The sequence below is a fragment of the Choristoneura fumiferana genome, chromosome 18 (assembly GCF_025370935.1).
Source record: "Choristoneura fumiferana chromosome 18, NRCan_CFum_1, whole genome shotgun sequence".
NCBI lineage: Eukaryota > Metazoa > Arthropoda > Insecta > Lepidoptera > Tortricidae > Choristoneura > Choristoneura fumiferana.
In genome coordinates, this window is record NC_133489.1 from 5,339,827 (window position 1) to 5,349,945 (window position 10,119).

The following is a 10,119-nucleotide window of genomic DNA, read 5'->3' on the forward strand; positions in this document are numbered from 1 at the left end:
ATTTGTTTGCGAAATATTCAACTTTAAAGTGCAAATTTTCAATAAAATGTAGCGTCCCCCCCCTAAAATCTAAGCCGGTGGGTGGAAAAATTTGAAAAAATTCAGGATGTTAGCAAGTATATCAAAATTACAAGGAAAATTATAACGGCTAAGTTTGCTTGAGAATTATTATTAGTAGTTTAAGAGTAAAGAGCAGCCTAAGGTATAAAATATACGTAAACTTGGAAGATTCCGTATAAAATACGAAATCCTTAGAAAAATATTACTAAATTTTTTCGAAATGGCTACGGAACCCTAATGGCTCGATTTTATTGGGCGTGTGCGACACGATCTTGGCCGGTTTTTCTACCTTTACTACTTTTTCTTTAACAGTCACGGTTTGTGTCCCCAGACTTATGGCAACCCTAGGCTAATATAATACTCGTAACGAAAAAATAGTTTTTTGAAATTACTTAAAGATAAAATATTTACCTACCTTAGCCAACCACCTTCCATTTCTAGTGTTTTCCATGTTGATCTTAGGTTTGGTTTTTAATTGTTGTATTCTTTCCCGCTCCAGTAAATGTTCGTGAACAGCCAGTTTGTTTAACTGTTCTATCATAATTAAAACAAGACAAACACTGTATATCCTTAACAAGAAGTAACTATAACCGATAAGAATAAACTATAGTATTTATTAAAAGATTAGATTGTAAAATTAAGTGACTATTGTATTTTTAACTCGACAAATATTTACTGTGTGAAACGTTCTCGATAAAGCACCTCACAGAAACGTCAGAATTTTAGCGCGAAACAGCTTTTTTAATTCTAAAACAAGGACACGAGCAAGTTCATCTGCTGAACTCGGTAAAGTAGCGACCGGTACATTACTATTTGCGTATTTGCCCTCTTGATAATGGACGCGTAATAAATCTCTTAAGAGTTAAATAAGTATCCCAATCAGATTCACTTATATTAACGGGTCGATGTGCGGTTAACAATAACAAGTTTATTACTAGTGCCAATTATATTAAATATAAATTGGTCGTGCAATTACACTGAGATAAAGTGCTGGTTTGGGGCTATTTTATCGTTTTTAGTTACATAATAATCAAACGCAATTCAATAATAAGGTAAGTATAAGTTTATTGCGCAGAAAATAATTTTAACTAACAAGATGGTAGGACTGTCAATCTTTAATAAATAGGTAAATAAATATCATGGGACACTTGGCACCAATTGACCTAGTCGCAAACTAAGCAAAGCTTGTACAATGGATACTAGGCAACGGATAAACATACTTAATATACTTAGATACGAGTAAATACATATTGAACAGCCAAGACCCGAGGACAAACATTCGTATTATTCAAACAAATATCTGCCCTGGCCGGGAATCGAACCCGGGACCTCAAGCTTCGTAGTCAGGTTCTCTAACCACTTGGCAATCCGGTCGTCCGAAATTTAGAAAGTATGTTTTCAAATTTCATGACTAAGACAAGTCATTTTTGAAGAATACATGTTTTTTTTTATAACTTAGTTTTGAACTGAACTGAACTGAACTGAACTGTACTACGTTTTCAAAATGAGATTTTCGTTAAAATAAATCAAGCTTTTCTGCAAACTCTACATTTTGTTGACTGCTGTATTATGATCCAATCTAAATGTGCATCCCAAATTTCAAGTCATTCCGTTTTCACTAGGTAACTGACAATGAGGTCAATTGAAGTTGAAAGATTTAAGTGAGCCAAAAATATCTGAATACGTACTTACGAGAACGCGATTGGCAGTACGGTCATTTTCAGATACTTTTGAGCACATAACTAAATACACCAGTCGGTTGTTTATGATAACGACAGTATTATCTCGAGGCGAATTAAATAAAGCAAACTAAAGCTATTCACAACTACAGTAGTTTAAGGTGAATAAACTAACGCATGAAAGAGGAAAGCTGTTAATTTGAAGCCTCGTAATAATTTAACTATCGCCCGATGTCGTAATAAATGCCATCAAAAACGCGTCAACAACGCCACAACAAAGAAGCTATCATTTAATCCTTCTGGAAACGTTACCTAGTTATTTTCCACTTAAGGAGTGTTGTGTACAAGCGTAGATAAATGTCAAGTATTACTTAACCTAACCCATCTACACCTACTGGCTGTTACAGAAAAACAGTATTTAGACTGGGTCAGTAGGTACTTACTTACACTCCGCTATTCGTGTTTTCTGGCAGAGTAAAAGAGATGCAATATTATTAGTTCTACGTGTGGCCGTAGTTTGACCTACGGCCTCTCAAGCAGCTCTGAGTTTTTCGTAATTCAAGTGCGAAATTACATTTGAAATTTACCACGAGCTTTACGGTGAAGGAAAACATTGTGAGGAAATCTACACAAACTTGCGAAGTAATGAGGGCTATCGCGAATGAATTCGCCGCTAGGGGCGCTAATGTAGCGTGAGGTCTCCGAAATGTCAAATCTCATAGTTTTTGGGTGAGCTACGCGGGTTTAGTTATAATAAGAAAATTTTTGTGAATATTTTGCATTACCTGAAATTAATTATGGCAATTATGCGTTACGGGGCAATGAATGTCTATGTTTTGAGACAGTTTTGTCTTTCGGAAACTTTTGTCCTCCCTTTTTATCCGAACAAAACGGGACTAAGCAACACTGTGGTTGCTGGATATTTTTATGGTACGGTTTTAAGGTGTTTTAAATATGATTTTAATCTAAACTTTGTTTCAACGCCCGTAATAACAGACTGAAAGCCATACTAAAAACCTCACGCAACAGTGCGCCATCTAGAGAGACAAAATACGATAGCCCTCATTCAGTGGTGCCTGTGAAGTTCCCAATTCGCACTGGGCTCGCGTGGGAACTACGGCCCAAGCCACACACACACAAACTTTCGCATTTATAATATTAGAACAGGATTTCCAGAAATTACCTACTTAATACTCGTACCTCGTTTCTTACGTCTGCAGCTTTAACCTTGTTACAGATTCTTTTTGCACCAACCAACTTTGTCCTGACAACTGCGAACACGAAAAAGACTCGCGAAACCGATCAAGCCGTATTCAAGTCAAAAGATGATGTTAGACGCGGCCATTAATTTTTATTTACATCGATTAAAACAAACCACAAACCTAACCTTGCCTAATGACTTCTTTGTACTAATACAGCTGCTTTAAAATCAGCTATCATTTAAGCTAGAGATCATTATCAGTCTTAGCACCAGGCAAAGTGAAAACCTCGTAGGTATATTTGCAATTCTGAAGAGCATGTTACACGTCACTTTCATTCAAACTCATGCTGTTATGTTGCGGTTTGTCGTTGGTTGTCGTAGGTCGGTAAGAAGGCAAAATAATGAGGGCTATCGCGTATGAATTCGCCACTAGAGGCGCTAGTGTAGCGTGAGGTCTCTGAAATGTCAAATCTCATAGTTTTTGGGTGAGCTACGCGGGTTTATTTATAATTTGAATAATTTTGTGAATATTTTGCAATATCTGAAATTAATTATGGCAAATATGCGTTCCGGGGCAATGAATGTCTGTGTTTTGAGACAGTTTAGTCTTTCGGAAACCTTTGTCCTCCCTTTCCCAACGGGGACTACGCAACACTGTGGCATGCTCGATATTTTTATGGTACGGTTTTAAGGTGTATTAAATATGATTTTAATCTAAACTTTATTTTTACGCCCGTAATAACAGACTTTGAAAGCCATACTTAAAAACCTCACGCAGCAGTGCGCCATCTAGTGAGACAAAAAACGATAGGGCTATCATTGAAACAAAAAGACATCTACTGTCACCTCCAGAATATTTTATTACTGAGTAAGAAATTTAGATAATTTTACAACCAACACTAAGAAGTGCTCGCCAGCTATACTATACACTACTTATAATGAGGGCTTTCACAGAGGCGAAATATCGCTAGATGGCGTAAGTATCGAGAGATCCGTTTGACGTTTCCTTATGATAGGTTAAAAAACTAAATGTGCCAATCGCAAGCAAACGTCAAACGTCAAATGAACCTTACGATACTAACGCCATCTAGCGATATTTCGCCTCTGTGAAAACCCTCATTGTTACTGATACCTAGTAGATACATGTAATACAACAAGAGCCTTTATTTATTTTTTATTTATGCCTATTAAAAGTATGATTCATAGTTATATTCGAAAATAAAGTACCGATTTTGTCATTTACCTATATTCTCAGTATAAGGGATACGCCTAACTTATCTACCCAGGTTCCCATTTGAATGACACCATAAATATTACGTCGACACTTACACTTCTTTAATTATCACAATGTTACAGTATGATTAGATAATTATTACTTCAGTGAATCTCACAAGACACCAGTTAGGTTAACAAAAATAATGGGGGTAGATACAAATAAACAGACCAATATATGTATACCAAGCATGATGCTTTCTTTTATCACACAGCCCCTAAACTAAAGGCTAGTTGTACGTACGTTTACTTCTACGGGGTAAAATCACTTAAGTGTTATTACTTATTCTGTGGTGTTATCAAATTCAAAGCGTACTCACGTACATAATTTTTTTTTTTTGCAGCCACCACCACAATCGTCACTAGCCTCACAAAAGATGACTGACAGCGCCATCTACATGTAGGTCATAACTCACTAGCTTGGCTTTGTATATAAAAAAAGGTACTCTGTGTTTGTAATCTGCAGTAGAAAAACTTACCTTTCAAAACGTTTGAATTTAGAACACCGTCGTATTTGACAGCTGTTAGAGTGCTTTTTCGGCGGCGCGACTGCTTTACAATTTTTATGCAAACTTTTCTTCACGTTTTCTGAATTAACTATTGCAGTTACAATAACTTATGTCGCTATAGATTTGCTATATTGTAATGAGTAAAGTATATCGTTATAATTAGGTAATTCATTATTCGCTGACCAAGTATCGCCGAAAGCATTAATTTTAGCAGATAAGAATCAAAATGCATGAGAATGCCATTTTTATGCATTCACATCGTACTAATTGCACAACTTAAATAGGTTGCCTTTTTGTTATCTCCTTTAGATAGCCTTCTTGAAGACACAATTAGTCTTAAGTAAGGTTAAATGATAACGTTAATTAATCATTTGGACGGTAACAGGAAAATGAACAGGATACGAAAAAGATGGCTCCACAGTGTCGTAGCGTGCATATGCTGCAGTGGCGTCGTAGCGTAGGGTAAATTGGCACCCCGCCGGGCGGTTTTGTATGTAAGTATAAGTAGGGTAAACCTCCAGTGAATGAACAAAGTGAATGAACAAAATCACGTTTTTTGCCTAAAATAAAGCAATATATTTCATATTTCATATTTCATATATAGCCATTTCCACCAACTGTCGTATTTTTTTTCTTACCGGCAACTCGATTTCCTATGCAATGGCAACAATCGGTAAATTTATTTTCGACTAATTTCAACATGGCAGGCGTTTGAAGTTCACGTATTTCTGCTTTTGAAGTTTTGTATGGAAAAATTAGATCCCAGGTAAGAACAGTGCATGTTTGGAGTAACATTTGAACTGCTTATTTCATGTATACCACTAAAAGTTTAGCTATAGGTTAGATTAAGAGTTAAATTTTCTATGATGTACTCTTTAGTGGCTTATTTTGCAGTTAAGTTGATATTTCTAGGTGTTCCATTACTGGCTTATCAATGTTCTAAAACCAGTAAATGAACAGTCTGTTCATTTACTGGTGTCGGCTCAATATAGTTTTTTCCTAAAATTAAATGTTACGTAATCGTATTAAGGTTGTGTTTTCAGATTCTGCATAGAAAACGATTCTGTTTCTTTGAACTAGTATTGGGACACTAGTGTTCATTCATAGGAATGAAAAATCTAGTAAATGAACTATAGAAATTTGGCTTTGTTCATTTACTAGATACCTACTAATCCTATGTATGAACAACGTAGGTAACGATGGACGTGATCGAAATGCACGATAGTTTTACTTCCTAAATTGGACTTGTTAATAATATTAGATTGTACAACAAGAGCATAAAACAAGCCATTTTACCCAAGACGTTCATATAGTCACCCGAGCCGGTACAACGAGGGTGGATAGACACGTCGAGGAGAAAATGGGGATTGCGAGGAAAGGAAATAGGAGCAGTTAAAAACAATTGTTCAGTTAATGTGTACCTTTTATTTGTCATGAATTACTATATTATTATATATTTTTTTGTTTTATTATTTATTTTGATCGATTTTTATTTTTATATAAATTAAAAATGATGTAGATTTTGCTTGTAGTAAGTTGCTTATTGTTATTAGCCACAATCTATAATTAAAAAGTGGGTTGTTAAGATTTTTTTGTCCCAAATGATGATACTTTTAACTAATTAGAGACTGATTTACGGACTGATTAGAATACGAGTATCAATAGAGTTTAATGTTAGTGAGTTATTTAAGTTTTATTATAAAGCTCGATTATGCGTCACTGAAAAAATCTCGTACTTATCAAGCAATATTCAAGTCAAAAGATGATGTTAGATGTAATTCATATTTATTCACTCGGAAAAATTATCTATTTTGTACTAATACGAGTTTAAAAAAAGGTAGTGATGTTCTGTGGCGTGATTGAGACCACAATCTAATAATGTTTGCTTAAGCTGTTAAGTGCTTTTTCGGCGGCGCGACTGCTTAATACGAATTTTCTATGTATTTTTGTAATATAGAAATAATTGGAATACTGATTGTAACTGTAACTACCTCTATAGATTTGCTATATTGTAATGAGTGAAGAAGTTATACTTCGTTTTATGTTAACCAAGTTTTCTAAAGTTGATTAAAAAGAATTAAAATGTTCATTCACTGCAATTTTATGGTTTCATTCATTAACTTTTTCGCACATTTACACAGGTTTTTGGGTATCTTTTTTATAATTCTTCTTAAGACAAAAACTATTAAGTAATAAAAAATCGCGAAATTAATTTTGGACGGTAAATAACGATTGATTAAATTACATAAAGATGGCTCCACAGTATCGTAAAAGTGCATAGTAGTGCATTTTTCGTAGCGTAGGTAAATTGGCACTTAAGTGGGCATTCACTGGAGGGTTTAGTATAGATACAATTTACTCAAATTGTCTTTAAAGTGGGAGTTTTTGTGCGCCTTCTTGGAGTACTTACAAGTAAGTTCGAGTCGCCCCCTCCGCACGCCTTTACGCCGCCACTGCAGGGCTAGTACGAAATTAGAAGTTCGTGTCGTTCGGTCCGAGGGACGATACGATACGAACTTCGATTTTCGAACTTCGATATGCTGTCTATCTTTTTTAACCGACTAAAAAAGGAGGAGGTTCTCAATTCATGTATGTTTTTTTGTATGTTTGTTACGCGATGACTCCGCCAATTGTGGGCCGAATTTCAAAATTATTTTTTAGTTCTAATGGACATACTTCCGAGGTGGTCCCATCGACACCAAGTCAGGATCTGATGATGGGATCTTAGAGAAATCGAGGGCAACCCTCGAATTTTTAAAGCACACCTATAGCGATTTTGGCATTTTTATATATTACATTCAGAAAGTATCATTTGGTGAACTGGACCCTGATAACGAAGACCGTAGATACCGGTACTCTGTTATAAAATGATATAACTATACTGTGTTTGAGCTTAATGGAATCGTTGTGAGATGCACTTTGGCTACAAACCACTAAAAAATATTAAAAAAAAATAACAAAAAATGGAACCGACTTCAAAAACTCTTCAAAATTTTTCTACTAGTTAGTTTAAAGTCGGTGCCTCAGCACGAGCCAGCAGGAGTGATTGAAGCCCAATATACATATAGTATGTAGGTGAGATAGGCCCGATTATGGCCCAAGCCCTCTTGTTATGAGAGGAGGCCTGTGCCCAGCAGTGGGACGTATATATAGGCTGGGATGGAGGTGAGGTAGACAACTATAGTTCCACCCCTGCTGGCTCGTGCTGAGGCACCGGCTTCAAACTAGTAGAAAATTATTTTCAAGGTTTTTGAAGTCGGTTCCATTTTTTGTTAATAACCTAACCAAGATAAAGTTGGAAAACCCCCGACTTTGTCACTTCAAAGTTCAATATCTCAAAAACTGCTAAATCGAATGAAGAAAAGTAAGAAGAATGAAGAATGAAACATGTCTAAGAATCATCACTAAAACCTGGTTTCAAATAAAGAAAACCACATTCAAATCGGTCCACCCGTTTATGTGCTACGGTGCCACAGACAGACACACATAGCGGTCAAACTTATAACACCCCTCTTTTTGCGTCGGGGGTTAAAAATAGTACAATGCGACACGGAAGTGTAGCACCGTGGCGTGCAAGCAAGCGTAATCACTGATTGGCGACTGGCGACATTACCCGATTACCATAATGGTTACTACTGCCCTACTAAGCCAAAAGGCACTTTTGAGTTATTTATACCATGTGTGTGATGCAAAATGTCTACACAATAGTATTAAAAACTCTAATGTTTTTTAGAATGCGCCTTTTGGCTTAGGAGGACGGAATAGGTAGTGCCACTAGAGTTGAGGTCACGCACACAAGAACATGTCGTGTAATGACAGCAGGATTTTGACATTTACTCATTCATTTCATTCATTCTCCTTTTGTGCAATCAGTTCTTTTTGTAGCTGTGAGTGTAATCATTCACTTAAACTCTCGTTGCACTACCTATACCAAATTAAATAATTCCACTTGACAGCATCTTTCATTCATTCATTCGCATAGCACTCGGCTTACCGCCAGCGGTGTTAGTAGCAGCAATTTATAAAAAAGGTACTCTGTGATGTACATTTCCGAGAGTCAACTGTCAAAGGGAATATGAATCACTAGATGTCAACGACAGCGGTGCGGGGAGTTATCTACTCTACTATAGTGAGCGGACACTGATATAGTAAAAAAAAAAGAAATTTTATAGAGCGTCGTATGATTAAAAAAAGGTAAGTAACGTTTGACTGAATTAAGAGTAAGTAAAGAGTAATAAGAGTAAGTAAGAAAACATATTTCTGAAACCCATTTATTAATTAACAAAACAAGCGTATTCATACAGGAGACCACAGGTAAAAACGCACTTATTCATTCTACACTACAATTCCATTATTACAAATATATCCTCATAACCAAACAACTAAAGGCGCGGCGCGGCCACATGCAGTCGCTCCACGCTCGTTTCCAGCGTCAAACCTGGTCACGTGACATATAGCGATAAAGCTGAAAATGTTGAGCTTTATCGCTGGAAAAAAAAACTTCTATTTCGGAAAACACTATTTTTTTTCATTCACCCTTTTTTTTAACCACTGCCACGACTGCCATTAAAAGGAGGTTAAGAAATCAGCTTCCAAGACCAAGATCATTCCTGCAAGCAGCCATCTTGACGCTGCTGTTCGACGCGGCGACTTGACGCTGCTTTTTTAAGTGGCGGGAAATTCGAAATAGGGTCACGTGATCATATTTATCGCTGCAAACGAGCGAACGACATGCATGGCCGCATCTTAAGTCTAAATGCAGGAACTTAAAAATATCATTTCGAACTTTGACACTAGGTACCTATTATTTTTCACACCACTGGCACACTTGTAACGTTGTAGTTTGCCCGCCAGAAAATGCTTTGCCATCTCCTAATACAAAACTACTTAGCTTAGCATATTCGCCAAGTAATTTCGTGAGCAAAATAGATGCACTATATTGTTTCTAATAAAATAAGCGACGATGGCAACGAACCGAGCAAGTGAAGTAGTACAAGTTTAGGTTCAGCCAGGGTTCAGCGCACTTGCACGACATACTCGCTGAACGTCAAGATTTTTTTCAGGGCAGTAATGGTGTATTTTGACCAATTTTAGGTTTTGTTTGCAAGTTTTTTAAATTAAAAAGGTAAAATAAACAGCCTAATAAATATATTGTTACTAACGGTAAATAACTGTGACTGATTAATTAGGTACTTCGGCATATATTCCGCCCATCTCATTTAAGCAATATTAACTAAGTAAAAACATAACCCACTTGTGGTCCGCAGTAGTCGAGTAAAAATTAAGGGCACCAATAATAATAACAATAATAATAGTCGAGTATTATTTAAGAGTACCGGGGCATTCATTCTAACTCTCATATTTAGACGTAAAATGATTGAACTGTTCAATCAATCAA